The following is an 18,879-nucleotide window of genomic DNA, read 5'->3' as shown; positions in this document are numbered from 1 at the left end:
GAAAGCCTTTGAACAAATACTGTTTTATATATATATATATATATATATATATATATATATATATATATATATATATATATATATATATATATATATATATATATATATATATATATATATCAGAGAGAGAGAGAGAGAGATAAGTGATGACAGAAATTAAACGTTTGGGAGATCGAATCGTTTGTAATAGCTTTACATCGCCGTGTCTCCTGATGACCTGGAGCCAGTTAACGTCCTTTTAAACTGTATTTTAGATATTAAGTCAGCTCAATCAGGACAAAACTGAAGTTTTAATTATCGGTCCCGAGGGCAAGAGAGAGATCATTTTATCAAAACTACATAATTTTAATCCTTCTCAGTGTGTGAGAAATCTGGGTGTTCTTTTCGACTCTGAGCTTGATTTTATTCCACACATCAGAAATGTCACCAAAACAGGATTTTATCATCTTAAAAACATCGCCAGAGTCCACCCATTTCTCTCCCTTGCCAATATGGAGGTGCTGATGCTTTTATTTCTAGTAGACTAGATTACTGTGATGCCCTGCTCTCTGGTCCCTTTCAAACCTACAGCTACTTCAGAACTCGGCGGCATGAGTTCTGACAAGGACCAGAGGGACCCGCCTTTATTCATTTATTTATACATTCGATCTTAGCTGTTCTTACTGTTTCTTAAGGTAATTTAATTTTTGTTTTAACTTCAGTGTTTTCCTCATGGGGATCCTGGGGTTTTACCTGATCGGTCTGGGGGTTGTTGCTGTATTGATTGCCCTTGTCTGGTTGCCTGGGGCCCCGACCTGCAGCCTTATGGTTGTGGTGCGGGCCTTGGTCTGCCCTGTGTGGGGATGCTGCCCTCGATGCAGCGGATGTAGGACAACTGGCTCCTGATGTGGATGGATCCCCATAATAACATTGTTTCCTCACAGCAGTATCAAGCCAGGAATTTATTTATTTATTTATTACTTTTAATATTTTATACCTGCTTTCAGTTTGGAGACAGAAGTTAAAGAGTCACGAGTGTGTGTGTGTTTGTGGGGGGGGGGGGGGGGGGGGGGGGGGGGTGTAAAGGCTTATTTTGGGTTTTAATATGCATGAATTGAATTGTGCTTTTTTTTAATTTTATCTGCGTGTGTGCTTTGATTGCTTTGTGATAAACTGTGTTGTGACTTAGGTTTTAAAAGATGCAAAAACTGGTGCATTTTTATTATGTGAGACACTTTGTGCTGCAATCCTGCATGAAAAGTGCTATATAAATAAAGTTTGATTCCATCCATCCATTATCTTGACCGCTTATTCCATTTCAGGTCGCGGGTGAGCTGGAGCCTATCCCAGCATTTTAACAGGTGAGAGGCAGGGTACACCCTGGACAGGTCACCAGTCTGTCGCAGGGCCAACACAGATAGAGACAAACAACCATTCACACACACACTCACTCCTAGGGAGAATTTTTAGTGTCCAATTAACCTAACCTAACATGCATGTCTTTGGACGGTGGGAGGAAGCTGGAGAACCCAGAGAGAACCCACGCATACACTGGGAGAACATGCAAACTCCACACAGAAAGGCCACCACCCTCAAGGTTTGAACCCCCCCCCCAGCTGAGATTCCGGTGACCTTCTTGCTGTGAGGCTGCGGTGCTAACCACCACACCACCATGCAGCCAAGTTTGATTTGATTTGATAATAATTCTTCACAAACTGAATCGATCTTTAGAAATGCTCGGAAACCATTACCACTGTGACATCTGATGGGCAAAAAAAGTGATTTCTAAACATTGATCTCAATAAAATGAGATATTTTCATGTGTCTCGGATTGTTTAGTCTATTGTAACTGGTTTTGTTGGTTTATAGTGATATTTACATGCAAGAATGTGTTATTTTGATCTAATAAATTAAATAGAATTAAAGCAACAAACACTGCTTCATGAAAAAATTTCTACGGTTTGTTCAGCCGCAAACTGCAGAGGAACCAGGTGTCTTTCCTCTGTTTAGTCCTGTTGAAAACAGATAACATGCCAGGACCAATATGGCGGCTCCATTGACGTACGAAGCGGGGAAGTTGAAAAAACTCAGTGCACTGAAAGTACCCGGATGCTGCCCTAAACTCGGCCAAAAATCTAGTGCGAAACGATGGACACTACACGCACTAAACGGACGCCATCTTGCTGACGTAGCGGAAGGGGAGGGACTTTCAGCCAGTTTTTCAGAGCTGGCAGCCACCGACTCAGCGGTACCGATGCAGGCGGAGGGTATTTTGAACTGTTGTAAGTATGAAGTTATTTGATCATAATTCTAATATAAACTGCAGCATGCTTCTTATCTCTTCTATCCCTGATGACAGTTATGGATCTGATCATTTGTTGGAGGCTACAGTAAAGTTAGCAACGTAAATGTTAGCAGTTTCAAAGCCGATTTCGCGAATGTAGATGGGCTATAAGTGTTAAAAATGATTAATGCTATAGGTTTCCGTTTCCACGGTACCGCTGACGAAGCCGTAGCTGATTGTACATCACTTTAGATAAGCGTCTGCAAAGTACCCATAAAGTACATAATAATGTTTGCTTTTATATAACCTGCCATTCTGTGTTCACCGTAGGTCACTTTGGCATCAAACTACCGAGACAGCAGTGGCACTGAGGCGTTTACCACCTGCGGGCTACGACGCTGCTGTGGAGAAGAGGAGGTGGCAAGAGAGAAATGTTTTAATAAAACGTTTAAATAAAATGTTTTCTGCATCCCTGTTTTAGCGTCTTCATTACTGCATTTCATATTTTAAATGATGGTTTCTAGTATAATCGGTTTCCTGTTGCCAGACGTGAACGTATCAGTGTAAACACCAATGAAAACACATGTATAATGTAACGTACTTTAATTCAGTTAAGATATCTTTGCTTATTTAAAAGCTGTTTTTTAGTGTTTTAAATTGCACTTTATACTAACAAGTATGGGGGAGACATGCAAAGACACATGAACGTGTGCTGATGGTTTCTATTGTTATCTACTGAGATTAATACGGTGGAGGCCACGGTTCTTCGTTTCACTAATGAGGCCTTTTAAAAGGCATTTAATAGCATAAAAGTATGATGACATGCAAACACGTACGTTAATGTGATTTTGGAAGAAAAAAAAGTATATTAACGGAGCGGCGCTGCTAAGCTGGTACGTCACTACCGGTCAATTTGGATCAGCACCTACCCATGATAGTGTCAGTACAGAAGGTAGAGCTTAGTACGCACTACCTTCCAGTGCACTCATGTAAGTGCGCGGTTTGAATATATCTTTAAAATCAGTATTTTCTATAACAATCACCTCTGTCTTTTGTATATATACTCTTTTTACCAGGAAAAAATATTAATTCTAGTATCTTGACAAGTAACGAAGAGTCGGATCTGTGATGTTGTTTTGAAAGGAAATGTCTGCTTTGCTACTGATCTTCCTTGTCGGCAACCTCGTGCTTGTTTTTGCAGGTGAGTTTTAGTTGTTCGGTTAAACTATTTTAATCAGAGATACAGTGAAGAAACCATCTCTTGGTAAAACGGGTTTGAACGTGCATGGCGGGGTAACTACCATCACTGAATTGCTTTTAACTGTAATGGTTGTTAACAGATGTTAGAGGAACTGCTTTATGGCGGAGTCAGGATTTCCTGTCAGTTTTCATCAGTAACAGATGCTAACAGACTGAACAAACTGATCAGGGCCCAGTTTCAGAAAGCAGGTTCAGTGAAAACTCTGTCTTAGTTGACTCCGAGTTAAGGGAAACTCTGCGTTTTTGGTTTCACAAAGCGAGTTCACCGTAACCCTGAGTCAGTTACTGCAGCAACAGACTCAGTGAAGCTAACAAGCTCGCTAGCAGTTTAGCTTCAAAACCCTGAAGTGTCCCAATTCAGGGTCTGCACACTTCGAAGTGCGGATTCGTCGGCCACATACGTCATCGGGGTGCGCGATGTACTGTCCCAATTCACAGAATTTGAAGGACCCTCCGAATCCACCCCATGGATGTATTATAGGAACTGGATAACGGACTGAAAATGGCGGCCCATTCATTTCTATGGAAGTTGCTCACCCAGCGCATACGCCGAAAAAGTTCTCAGGCTTCCGGGTTACTTCCGCATATTGGTAGGGATGTTATGCTCGAGCCGTCTGCTCGATCACGTCTCGAGCATGTGACACGAAAGTGTTGTGAGCATTGTCTCCGAGCATTGATTCAGCATGCCAAAAGTCACGTGATAGACCAAACGAGGCCTCGTTACGTCATTAGCGCGTATCGAGCAGCAAGCGGGATCTTTGAAGGAACCGGGCTTGTCAATCTCTCAGATTCCAAACACTGAGGAGATCGCGGGTTTCTGAGAGGAGATTCTGTAGCAATTGTGCAACATTGCATTTTGAAAACAAATTTAGGAAAAACATCACATCAGCATGAGCTTATATTGAATCACATTTAGCTTTTAGAGATTTGGGGAAACAAACGTCTGCGCGAGACGCCGTTGCTGAAGGAGCTCGGAGTATGAGAGAAGGACGGAGCGGGCGGTGCCTTCAACATCACAGGTAAGCTTAATTCCCCTTTCTTTATATAGATGTTTTTAAATAGCCTTGCAAAGAGCAGACTTTAAAGTTAATCATAAACTTCAACCAGAAGCATCAGAGGAAACGTCTCAGTCTACAGCTGCAGAGGAAAACCACCACCTGCAGGACCTTAGACACCAAGCTGGTTTCTGATCACCATCAGCAGAGAATTTAATGTTTTTAAACTTGGTTAATTACAATTTTGTTCTTGTGTTTCTTTCAGGTACAACCTCTCCAAAGCTGGAGAGGTGGTGTGACAGAAGAGGAGCAGACTGAAGCCTGACAGAAAATACGTTTTTAAATAAAAATCTATGACACATCACAAAGTTACCAAAGTTTTTTTTCTCATAATACATTTCAAGATTCAAAGTGTCTTTGTCATTTGCACAGTAAGGAAACAAGTTTCCCTGAACAATGAAAATCTTACTTTGCTGTCCAACCTGAATGTCATAAAACATAAAATAAAAATAAACAAATTGAAAAAAAAAATCTAGATAGAAGACAAACAACAAAAAATAATAAAAATAAAAAACTTGGAGTAAATAATCTATGTACATAAATGTGCAGTGTGCTATAAACTGTTGTGCCACATTTAACAACGACCAGCCATGCAAAAGAAAACAACTCATGAGGTAGACGATAACAGACATTTGCAATATCTATTATAAATAATAAGACACATAAAACAGTAAACAAGTTTATTACAACTGTATAAAATAAATAACACAGTCACTATACCCGCTGCACAAACACTCATTCCCTCATGCCTTCCCACTGAGTAACTACTATCATTACAGATTGGTTTACTTAAGTTACACCACAATTCTGTTACCTAAACAAATGTTACCTAATACCCCTCCTTGTTATTTATATGAACAACAGAAAATAAATATTCACTCGGATGGTAGATTACGTATCGTTTATTGAACACGTATTCAAAGTTCAGATAGGAATGACAGATGTGAGGTGTCAGTGCTGTCTTTCTGATACGTCAGACTCCCACAGCCAGCAGATGGAGCTCTTTGGTTTGGTCAAATGATTCAGAACACTAAGCCATTTTCATGCATTTGTGTCAAAGTTGGCTCGATGATTCATGAGGCCTCGCTTTCACCGTCCCTACATATTGGGCCCATAGAGCATGCGCAGTAGTGTCACCTCCCATCATGCTTCACGTCACTGTGAACGAGCAATGCGCAGCCCAGTGACCTGATCCAGCGACGCGCGGTCACGACATTAATCTGCAGTATGAGAGCTGTACAAACTCAGATGATGATTTTCTACGGCACACGATCGGACCTCGATGTAAAGTAATGATATAATATACGTGGAAAAAGTTGTGTAGTAATTGTTAAAATGATGGTTTGTTTTAATCTGATGAATTTCTATATGGGATTCGTAATAGCCCAATATAAGTCAGTCTATATTGTATATTTGTATAATCCCGTGTCAAATTTTCACAATGACTTACAATTCCTACCTTTATTCATGAATAATTTCAGGCACGTCTTTTGTAATAAATGTTAGAAGTCCTTGTTAATGCATTATTTCATTGTGCTACCCATGCATATTCTCTTTATTTTTCTGCTATTCCCTGGATGACACCAAGATTATCAATTGCGTCTCTTAAAATGTTCCTTTCTTGTGTTTTGCCGGATTCCACTTTGTTAAATGCTGCAGTTTTTTAATTGACAAAGAAAAAAAAACTTTGTTTAAACTGAGGACTATGTTAAGGAAAACTAGGCCACTTGGGTTATCACCATTCTATATTTATTATGTAGTTATGTAGTTAGCTAACTCGTTTGCTAAAGTAGCCGGCTACCTACCAGCTGTTATTTTTCTGCCGTCGTAACTACAACCTAGAGCTAATTAGGATTTAGGTCACAATACGTTTAAAAACAGGAACTATCATGCATGTAATATCAAACATTAAGAATACAAATGTATTAAGTTACTCGATATCAGAAAAAAGAAACTTAACTTTAACTTAACTTTTACGAACAGCTTTCCCATCATATTGAAGTCAACAGCCGTCCTCCTCGCTCCCGACACAGCATGACCGCGCTTCGGCAGTGCATGTGCACAGCCGTGACGTCACCGGAGAAATAGAGACTTTTCTGTGGCTTTTATGGCCTTTTGAAAAATAATTGACGGATTAAATGTCCATGAATTAAAAATATTGAATAGAAAGATTAGTAATTAGCTGTGTTTAAAGCTGAAGACGTCCTGTCAACAGTTTTACAGCCGTGTCTTTTACCATTGTGGCCTATGGGAAAAATGCTTTTTGGGCCCCATGGGATTTTTTGTTGCAGTACCACGAGTGGCCACTGGGAAAAATCGGCGTGCCGCCATTTTTCAGTCCGGTATCCAGTTCCTATAATACATCCATGATCCACCCTTAGAATCCGCACTTCGTTTGGCCTCAAACGAAGGATGCGGCCTCTTTTCTCCCACAATTCGTTGCGCACAGGACGGTGGCGAATCAGCAACCTCAGAAGAGTCGTATTAAGTTTAAATAAAGTTTTATTTAAAAAAAAGTTCATTTTTTAACTACACTTTAGTATAAACAGTTACAAAACCAAGTACATTTAAAGCATGTTTGTTAAATGGTGACATTAAAATTCGGTAATATTTGATATTCAGTTACTTTTGGGGTTAATGAAGTGTGTACCGTCTGGAAAACAACAAAGCCTCTATGGGATAAGTTTTGTGCCACTGGGGAGCGAATCTGAATTCTTTATATTTGAATTTGAATCATTCAATTTGAATCTGAATATGCCTTTTTGAATAATTGCTTTAAAAAACTGAATCCAAATGACCATTATTGATATTGAACCTTTGTTTTTTTTTTAATGTGTATATTGGTAAAGTTGAAACTTTTGTATTTGAAAAATTCAGATCTGAAATTCAAATTCAGATCTGAAATTCAAATTCAGATCTGAAATTCAAACTTTTGTGCCACACATCCGGAACCTGACGTGAGGCAAAACTAGTCGATCGCAGATGGAGTAACGTCAGTTTTGTGCAGTTGTTTTCAACGGCTACAAGCAGAGAGAGAGAGAGAGAGAGAAATGTAGAAACGCTAAGATCCAGGCCAGCCACTCGCTACAATGGCAGTTACCGTTCCTGCAATGGCACTTACCGTTTCTGTAGCGGTAGTTACCGTTTCTGTAGCGGTAGTTACCGTTTGTTTCTGTAGCGGTAGTTACCGTTTCTGTAGCAATAGTTACCGTTTCTGTAGCGGTAGTTACCGTTTCTGTAGCGGTAGTTACCGTTTCTGTAGCGGTAGTTACCGTTTCTGTAGCGGTAGTTACCGTTTCTGTAGCGGTAGTTACCGTTTCTGTAGCGGTAGTTACCGTTTCCTCAATGGTCTCAGCGGTTTGCTGTGGGCTGGTTGCAGACTTTTCACATTAGTGGTAACTCCTAATACAAGAAAAATATGCGTAGGTTTGCACAGATTAATCTGCACCTCAACTGACGTACATACACCATGTAAGCTATAACGGGCCAGCTTTGTTTTTGCAATGGTTTGGAAACATTTTAGTAATATCGCTTATTGATAAAAAAAAAAATGCTGGGATAGGCTCCAGCTCATCCGCGACCCGAAATGGAATAAGCGGTCAAGATAATGGATGGATGATAAAAAAAATAACGACACGTTTATTGTTAACACATAAAACATACTACATATATATATATGTGTATGTATATATATATATATATAGTAACTTTCCAGATCTGTTCCATTTTGATATTAAATAATCAATGCAATAACCATCATGTAGGCTGAATCAAGCCCCTTCATTGTACTTCTTTCTGCGACCTTCATATGCCAGAGGAGGGCGCAACCTTGGAAGATTAAGTCCGTTTTGTATTTGGGACATCATTTAGTTGTTTTGTGTGATTAAAACATGAATGGTCTGGGTGAAAACTCGATTCTTATTTGGCTGTAGGGTGTCCATATGGATAACTATAAAAGAAGTTTCGGTCAAATAGCCTTGTTGTTGTAAATTGTTGTTTTAACGCTAGTTGGTAACTGTGGCAACAGAAACTCGCCGGGCTGCAGACACGCCAGATCACGTCTGTGACGGCGCATCGCTGTGAAAGCAGCTTGCAGGCTTATTGGGCTCCGTCAGTCCAGGAGAGACGAGAATGGAGCAACATTCTGTTGTCCTGCAACGTCTCAACCAGCAGTGGTCAGGGTCCACAAACGTTAAATCTCCGTCCTTCAAACACCACGGTGGACATGCCAGTATCTATCAGTCGTCGACTGTCTTTCTGTCTCAGCAAGCAAGTAAGATCACGTATCCGTTGATCGTGACATTTCATAAAGATACGGAGCCCAATAAGCCTGATTTAGGGCCCAATAAGACAGATTTACTCGGGAGGTGCATATTCTGCCAGACTGCTCTGCCAGAATATGCACCCCCCCGAGTAAATCTGTCCCTGTTAGTCTTATTATTCTGTGTGACCATATGTAGACCACTTAAGCATCAGTCTTTGACTTTTAATTTCTCTGTATAATAGATAACATATATATATATTTTTCTTTTTAGCAGCAGGTTAGTTCGGGGTTTTGGTAATGCGAGATTCTGTTACTGCGCTCCTTGAGAGGGGGTGATATTTACGGCAGGGATGCTTTTTTCGGCACGACACCGGCAAGTTTCTGTTGCCACGGTTACCAACTAGCGTTTAAACAACAATTTACAACAATAAGGCTATTTGACCGGAACTTCTTTCATAGGTGTCACCTACAGCCAAATAAGAATCGAGTATTCACCCAGACCATTCATGTTTTAATCACACAAAACAGCTAAATGATGTCCCAAATACAAATACGCAAACATCTGCGATCGACTAGTTTTGCCTCATGTCAGGTCCCGGATGTGTGGCACAAAAGTTTGAATTTCAGATCTGAATTTGAATTTCAGATCCGTCCAATGTGATAAAGTTGTTTATTTCTCAGCTCTAATGTTTGTCCAAGTTTCTCCAGGGATTGAACAGAAAAAGTTTCTTACTGCAACTAAATGTCCAGAAACGTCACATGACTGATCGTCCTCATCCACACCCAGTCTGAAGCTGCTTTCACTCACTACTACATCATGTATCAGCTGAACATGGTCCAGGTCCTCCTCTGGTCCAGGTCTTCCTCTGGTCCAGGTCAGACCAGTGTGGTCTCTCTGGTGTCTCCTCCCTCTGATGCTGCTGTGGAAGTGAAGAGTTCCTCTCTGATCTCTTTAACCTCTCTGATCTGTGTTGTTTCCTCTCCTGCAGGACAGACAAACATCACAGCTGAACCTGGACATGATGTCTCTCTGCCATGTAGAGCTGGACATGATGGAGACATCGATGTTCTGAGGTGGACCAGACCTGATCTGGAGCCAGAATATGTTCTTTTCTACAGAGATGGTCATATTGATCCAGACGACCAGCATCCATCTTTCCAGAACCGGGTGGATCTTCAGGACAGACAGATGAAGGATGGAGACGTGTCTCTGGTTCTAAAGAAGGTGACGACTAATGATACAGGAACATATGAATGTAGAGTCTTCCAGAGAAGAACAGACAGGGACCAAGTCATCAAGTCCATCTCCACCATCCATCTGGAAGTTTCTCCTCCAGGTGAGTGTGTGTGTGTCTCTGTGTGTGTGGATCAGAGGTGAAGCAGCTTCCTGGTTGTTGATGTGAGAGTGAAACATCTCAGATCAGATGTTTGTGTTTTCTAAAGATGTTGTTGATGAGACTCTGTAGAAAGCAGCTGGTCTGAGTGCAGTGATCAGAGTGCAGGAGATGATGTGTGACAGCAGTTTGAAGAGGAAATGATTCATCACCTCCCTGATACTGATACTCACACCTGCTTCTCACCTGCAGGTACAACACAGGATGGAAGGAACCAGGATGGAGGAGACAAGGACGGAGGACATTATGGACTGATTGTGGGTCTGTTAGCTGCTGGGATCATTGTGATGGTTGTTGGTTTCTGGATCTATAAAAGACTCCAGAAGAAGAACTCGGCTCCATCAAGCAGCAGCTTTATCAGCAGATATGAAGGAGAAAATGAAAGTGAGGCCAACATTTTATGTGTGGAAGCACCAACAGATCAGGAGAAACACCAAAACTCTTTACTGGTTTCAGCTGCGATTTCCAGCCGAGACTGAAGAGAAAATGACTGATTTAGTAAAAAGTGCAGCTTCTGAAAACAGAAGTAAAAAGTCTCAAATGTAACCTGCTGCATTTCAGACCCGAGTAGCAGGAGAACCGAGACTTTTCACCAAAGAGAACATTTCTAAATATATTTCACTAACATGAATTTCATTTCAGAAGCACCGTCCCAGTATGGATCCACAGATGCTGCAGACTCTTTAAATCCCAGTTTATGGATCACAGACTGGGTTTTAAAGAACACTCCAGTCCACGTGACTGGAAACATGGTGGTTTCTGATCTGGATCAGGGTCCCAGTGAGGTTACTTCAGGGTCCACTCAGACTTTTCAGAACCACGAGGCTGGTTCACGACTTCCAAACCCGTCATAAAACCCATTAACTGAGAAACTACCAGCTTTTCTGGAAAAAGGCAGATGGACGTAGACGTTGATGATAATTTACTGACGGGTTTGAGTCACGTTTCAGTTTTTTCTGATGTTTTCATCCTGGTAGAAATGATGGATTCTGATTGGTCAGCGGCTGCGAGCTGTTTGACATGAATGTGGCCGGTCCGAACGTCTGGAGGACTGATGAACGTTGTGGTGCTGCTCAGCAGGGACGTCACACTTACTGAATTTCACCATCAGTTTTAAAGGCTGGATGAATTAATCCTAAAGATCTTGAATATGAAGGTAAAAATGTGCCAAAATGAACAAACTTGCAGATTTGATGTGAAAACTTGTAGAATAAAATGTGAGAAGTTGCACATCAAAAATCTGAACTTGTATGTCAAAATTTTCTGCTGTAAAGAAAACTCACACACACGTGAACTGAATTTGAAGTTAAAGAAAAAAAATAGTCCATCTGAGAAATTATCTTCCATGGTTTACTTCTAATTAAATTTTTTTTCAAGTGTTCATTTTGCTTTACAACCTCAACTTAGCGATTACAACTTCCTGAATCTGCTGCTGCAAGTCACAAACGTGCTCTCGCGAGTCACAGCATGATAAAACTGTGGCCTGACTTTTGGCTCATTCCTTGCAAGATATTTGTGCCAAAACTAACTTGTGTCTGAAGATGTGAGAGCAGAGGTGGTGGGAGGGGGCTTAACCAATCAGAGTGAATGGTTGTGAGCCCAACGTCTCCAGAGTTTCTCTTGTCGGACCTCTTGGCAGCTATCGCTATGACGCACCAGCCTGGGGAAGGTTACTTCATTAACCATTGTTTTGACGACCCCACTGTGTGTTTTAGGAGTAAACGAACATATGCATGGTACCCAAGGTGGGAGGGAGGTTACAACATTCAGCCGGTCGAGTCCACTTTCACATGAACCTTTTAAATTATGTTAAGCCGTAGCCCAGATTTGTTCAGCTAGCCAGCAGTCACCTTTCATACACACCAAAGAGCGTATTCACTTGATCTTAATGTAATTCTTTATACATGTTGTTAGAGCATATGTTCGTTTACTCCTAAAACACACAATGGGGTAGTCAAAACGATGGTTAATGAAGTAACCTTCCCCAGGTTGGTGCGTCATAGCGATAGCTGCCAAGAGGTCCGACAAGAGAAACTCTGGAGACGTTGGTCTCACAACCATTCACTCTGATTGGTTAAGCCCCGAACCCCGCCCCCCCCTCCTCTGCTCTCACATCCACAGACACAAGTTAGTTTTGGCACAAATATCTCACAAGGAATGAGCCAAAAGTCAGGCCACAGTTTTATCACGCTGTGACTCGCGAGAGCACATTTGTGACTTGCAGCAGCAGATTCAGGAAGTTGTAATCGCTAAGTTGAGGTTGTAAAGCAAAATGAACACTTGAAAAAAAATGTAATTACAAGTAAACTATGGAAGGTAATTTGTCAGATGGACTATTTTTTCTCTGTAACTTCAAATTCAGTTCACGTGTGTGTGAGTTTTCTTTACAGCAGAAAATTTTGACATACAAGTTCAGATTTTTGATGCAGAACTTCTCACATTTTATTCTACAAGTTTTAACATCAAATCTACAAGTTTGTTCATTTTGGCACATTTTTACCTTCATACCTGAACATCCTGACTTTCCATGTGGGATCATGTGATCAGATCAGGAAGGAAAACAACACGTGTGTGTTAGCGTTGCGTGTGTTTTCCTTCCGTGTTTCATGGGAAAGTCCAGCAGAGGAAGAGTTTTTCCCTCCAGACTAACAGATGAAATCATCCTGGTGGATTTCTTAGCTTCTATAAAATATGGGGCAGGACGTCTCACCAGCCTGGAAAGCAGGACGTAAACCAGGAAATCATCATCATGATGAAGAACAGCAGCTTTGTAGCACAAAGTAAAGCTTCAATGATGCTGATGTTTAACACTGAAATGAAATGTTATCATTCGTCAGCAACTAGCAATGCTGCACGACTCCAGTCAGACGTACAGGGTTGGTTAACTCACTGAAAACTACATCATATGGATCAGAAAAAGTTGGATCGTTGTTCAGATTTCTGACTCAGTGTGAGGTTGATGCTGTTTTCTCATCAGTGAGCAAAGGTCTGTAGAAGAAAGCATATTTATTCCCACTGTTCCAGTATCATTCATGTCTCCAACAGCAGATATTCTACTGAACAACGTTTTAGGTTAAAAGCTGTCAAATGGTTGAAAATAAATGTTCAGAAGCATTTTAATAATGTAGTTCCCAGTGAGAAGCCTCCTGAGTCCAGGTAGAGGTCCTGCAGCCTTTTCCAGAGTTAATATGTAGGAAGTTACTTTAACAAAAAAAGAAAAAACTACCTTTAACTGTGACGTCCTGCTGCTCAGTCCTACTCTGTGTATCAGTCCTCTGTAGTGAGTGGAAACGGGTTAAAAGAAAAAGAAGATGCAAGGTGTCTTAGTTGGACCTAAAGACTCATTTATGCTCCTTTTACGTACGTAAATGGGTTCGTTAGTTTCAAACATCACTGTCCTCATAATAATCATTCTCAGAAAGAGATATAAAATAAGCAGTGCAGTAGATGGAGGGTCTGAGAGGACCTTAAATGCAGCACAGCTTCTTCTTCTTTGTTCCTTTTACTGGCTGCATATCAGCTGTACTGCTCAACGCTGCCCCTGGTGTCCAGTAAAAGTGCTGTTCTATCAGGTTACGCATCCACAAGGATCCAAAAATGGACCAAATTAACATGTAAAAGATCCAAAGATGGATGAAATGGTCCGTATCCATCTTTTAGATAGAACATAAATGAGTTTTTACCCTTCGTTAGGGACTGTTTGGTCCTTTCATGTCCTTTTTCTCTGAACTGTTGGTCAACATTTTGGTTGTGTTTTTTCCATTTAGTAAGTTTTTCTCTCGAAAAACTTGTAAATTTCAGTGTCTATTTTATTTCAAGGTCAAAATAACAGCAGGAACAAATTCACTATTCTTCTGGGTCATCAGAGGACAAAAAGTCCCTTCTGTCCCTTAATGTTTTGAAAACATTAGAGAATTTTTAAGTTTTTTTTCTCCTAATCTGTCAATCAACTTAAATCCTAACCTAAAATCAAAATACTTTTTTAATTTCATGTGATATTTACTGCCTGAGGGTTATGAACGTTGTTGTTTTTACATATTGATCCATGTATGATTTTGTGGTTGGTGGGGTGGGGGTAGGATGATAAAGTAGTCTGGATGTGTTCAGGTTTTATTTTTCATAATAATTGTAATTGTTTTATTTAATAATGGAAATTATTCTAAGTTATAAATGTTCTAAATGGAAAGTGCTTCAGATATTAAGTTTAATTGATTGAACGATCGATCAGGGGATTGGAGGGATCTGGTACACACCAGAAAGGAGTAATGTTAGGAAGGAGACGTGGATTGTAACTTTTCTGTAGAAATGTCCAAACATTTTCTTCTGTAGATGTTTCAGTGTTTCTTTGTGTTGGTTTATATTTCAAAATTATCTCAGAGGAAAAACAGAAACTTTATTTCAGACATCAGTCAGCTTTTATTTCCCATTTCTGATCATAGTGAGTCTGTTACATGAATATTTTCTCACTGATCAATGAAAACTGGATTATAGACAATCAATACTCTGTTATCCCATAATAGTGCAGCTTATAGCTTCTGTTGTGCCTTAAGTTTTTTATTTGTTAATAAAGTTTTCTTTTTTGTACATGCAGTGAGTGTTTAATATTGATGTAAATGATGAGCAGGAATGATGGCAGCTTGTTTTCTATCCTGTACATGCTAGCGCTGCTAATATGTTTCTATCCTGTACATGCTAACACTGCTAATATGTTTCTATCCTGTACATGCTAACCCTGCTAATATGTTACTATCCTGTATATGCTAACCCTGCTAATATGTTTCTATCCTGTACATGCTAGCGCTGCTAATATGTTTCTATCCTGTACATGCTAACGCTGCTAATATGTTTCTATCCTGTACATGCTAACCCTGCTAATATGTTTCTATCCTGTACATGCTAACGCTGCTAATATGTTTCTATCCTGTACATGCTAACCCTGCTAATATGTTTCTATCCTGTACATGCTAACGCTGCTAATATGTTTCTATCCTGTACATGCTAACGCTGCTAATATGTTTCTATCCTGTACATGCTAACGCTGCTAATATGTTTCTATCCTGTACATGCTAACGCTGCTAATATGTTTCTATCCTGTACATGCTAACGCTGTTAATATGTTTCTATCCTGTACATGCTAACGCTGCTAATATGTTTCTATCCTGTACATGCTAACCGTGCTAATATGTTTCTATCCTGGACAACGTGGTCACAAACCCACTGATTGTGATCAACTGGTTGTTCCTGGAGACTTTCCCTGTAGCTTTGAAAACTAAAATAAAAATTAATTTAGAAACACACACAAGCGTCTATCTTTTAATCCAGTTTATATTTTTCAGTGTCGCGCTGCAGTAAGTGACCAATGAGATAAAAGAAGAGTACCATAACTTTACTGTTGCAAGTATCAATATCAGATACCCTGGTCAGAGCGTGTTTACAAACAGCATGATGGAGGCGCCATGAAAAAAAACAGTGAAATCTTACTATTTCCATCCAGAATGGGAGGAGGAATATCTTCCACAAGACAAGTGTTTGTATGTTGTTCCACCAGAACAGGGGCTGTCTGAGCCAGTGATCCCCAGCCCTGGTCCTCAGGGCCCAACTATCCTGCAGGTATTAGATATTTCCTTGCTGAAACACACCTGGTTCAAATTAAATGGATTTCTGACAAGTTCGGCACAAGTCTGCAACTGAACTATTACTTTGAGTCAGGTGTGTTGAAGCAGGGAAACATAGAAAGTCTGCAGGATAGTGGTCCTTGAGGACCGGAGTTGGGGATCCCTGGTCTAAGCGAGGTAAGTTGGAGCGGCACCACAACACCACCAGAAACACTATTTTCCACCAAAGAGCTCAAAACAGTTTTGTAATGCAGGGAGCTGCTTTCTGTTTACCAGGTGCTGCAGGTAGAAACATGACCTCCAACAGGTTGCTGCTTGCTTCGGTTTCTGGGTCTGAACAGTTTTCTCTCTCGTGGATCAGCCTGGTTTCTGCAGCTTCTGCTTTGTGGTTCCAGACCATGTGACTCTGAAAAGTCCCACATTTCCCTTTAAAGTGTGACAGAGTTCAAAGCTCTGATGAGGAAATAATCATGTCTGAATAAGTAAACATGACGCTGCTGCGTGCGTGCTGGTGAGGAGCCGGTTTTATCAGGACTTTCATTTATATTCCTGCTGGAACCAGAGGAGACTGGATCAGCGCTGGTTTTTCTCTCCTCATCACCCACCAACACCAGGAAGCATCTAGAAAAGCAAACGGTCAGGAATCATTACTTCCTGAGAGACAGCAGCACTTCCTGTTGGTGTTTGCTGCTGGACCCATTAGAACCAGAACCAGAACCAGAGTTAGAACCAGAGTTAGAACCAGAGCCACAGTCAGAACTACAGCCACAACAAGAACCAGAGCCACAACAAGAACACGAGCCAGAACCAAAACCATAATCAAAACCAGAACCAGTAGTCTGTTAACCAGTTGGAAAGCCATCTGTGGACATGGGCCTGAATTCAGAAGGACAGAGACGGATCTGGATGAACCAGCAGTGTAATGATAGGAGAGCCATGACTCAGCAGTTTTATTTCCTGAAAACATGTTTACTGATAACAGATCATGTTACTGTGTGTGTGTGTTCAGTTTGGTGTGTATTTAAAGACGCACTACAGCAACACTCTAATCCTTCTTGTAACGCGGGTGCCGAAACCGCTCTCACTGTGTTCTCTTGCCCTGCCTTTTGCTCTTTGATTTTCACGTGCCATGTATGCCTTTGGTCACATGACTGCGGTCGACCAATTAGCTAGCTTTATTAAGCGCTACCCGGAAGCTGCCGGTAAGATGCGAGGGGAGAGAGCCATACAAATGTTTGCTACGAGGTATGTTTTGCTTCAGATTACTATTAACGCATCATGTCATGTTCTGAAACTTATTGCATGAACTGATGACTTGTAGGAGCCGACTATCAGTCCGAAACCGCCGCGAATGACTGCGCATTTAAATGAGATAAACGGAATCGGTGAGTCCATGCTTCCTATATTGTTTGGTTGGTTAGCTTAGCATTAGCCACCCCATAGGATAACATGGGTCCGGTTAGCATTTTCTATCTATGCCAAACAATGGACAGTATTGTTGTCTGAATGAAATGTATTTAATGTGACATGTCTGTTTTATATTATCCGCCCTTGTTTCTATTGAAATGTACTTATATGCATTTTAACTGCAAAGCTTTATTGTGACTGATTTATGTGACTGCAAGTTATTCAGTTACAAGTAATTGTTTATTAATTGTTTGGAATACTTTGGATATATTGTATAATATTGATTGTACATGTGAAATTATTTATCCACTGTAATACAATTAGTATTATTGGGTTTTGATATTTAAATTGGGGAATTGTGTACACATAGATTTATTGGAATAACGTTGGTCCTGTTGTTTATACAGGCCAGATCTAGATGGTGAGCTAACCCTAATGAACCTGAAGCTGCTGAAGATTCCTATCAGGTCCCCTCCATCCCTCCGCTCAGCTCAGGCTGGTAGGAGACTCCTGTAGCCAACACGAACTCTTTCACTCGCTCACGCACTTATTCTGCGACCCATTGCTCCAGCTACTTACACTATTCCATTCCCACACATGGACGTCCCTCTGAACTGGTACATCTGGGTCGTATGAACTGTTAACACTCACTCTGCGTTGGACTGTGTGTGTGAGCTTTTCATTGATCTGTGCACTCCCGATCAATGTTGAATTGAATATTGAACTGTTGTAAATAACCCTTGAACTGGGTAATTATTTGAATATTGAAACCTTGTAATACATTGTGGGTTTTACTCTTTAGAATGGCCATTCTCTCTCTGAATGTTAAATGTATGTTTTGTCTTTGTCTTTAATTATATTTAATACATGGTACCATCAAAAGCAACCCTACCAGTCTCTGCCTCTCTCTCCTTGAGCTGAACCTTACTCTTCTGAACACTAGTCCATTACGATTATATTGCATAATGTTAGTACCTAGGGTCCCTTCTTTACTCACCCTTTAGTGATTAGTGACCATTTTGTGCAACGTATATGCTACATTCTGTTTACAGAGAGCAGCAGCCATGACTCCACACCAGGAGCTGCAGACATCATGACTCGGCAGGACACTGAGCCTTCCAGAAAAGAGGAAACTAAAACGAGCATTTTTTATTTCTGGAAGTTTAAATGTTGCTGCAGATCTCAGCTGAATGTTTGCAAGAGGAGAAGAAAGCTAAACTAAAAACCTGAAGTAAACAAGCTGAGCTTAGTCCTCCCACAGAACCGTGTGCAGAGAAACCACCTGACACAGCTTCTCTGGTCCACAGAGGTTTCCATCCTCTCCATATCTTCTGGTACCCCCAACGGAGTCCCCAAAAGAGGCTTTGAACATTCAGAGCCATCAAGGTTCAGGGTTGGCTTGTTAGCTATTGTGATTAATGTCCACACATTGTCCATGTTTTAAGAATAAAGTTCTGATCACCTTCCAGGATGTAAAACTTGCAGCAGGTAACAAACCTGCAGCAGAAAAACAAGAAAACAAACTGAATGTGACCTGGAAGAGGCAGAAAGAGAGGAAACATCCTCCAAAACAAGGTTTTAAAAGCTGAAAGATGTGTTCCTGAGGGAGAATGTTCTAGAG

General features: G+C 40.7%; 1 protein-coding gene across 1 annotated transcript in view; it reads left to right on the top strand.

Moving 5' to 3' along the window:
• LOC121640276 (sialoadhesin-like) overlaps positions 1 to 18,879 on the top strand; it is a 601,555-nt gene that overhangs the window by 197,260 nt on the left and 385,416 nt on the right. The window lies entirely within an intron of this gene.

Source organism: Melanotaenia boesemani, chromosome 5 (genome assembly GCF_017639745.1).
Source record: "Melanotaenia boesemani isolate fMelBoe1 chromosome 5, fMelBoe1.pri, whole genome shotgun sequence".
Taxonomy (NCBI): domain Eukaryota; kingdom Metazoa; phylum Chordata; class Actinopteri; order Atheriniformes; family Melanotaeniidae; genus Melanotaenia; species Melanotaenia boesemani.
The sequence above is the reverse complement of the archived record's forward strand: the minus strand, read 5'-3'. Positions and strand labels throughout refer to the sequence as shown.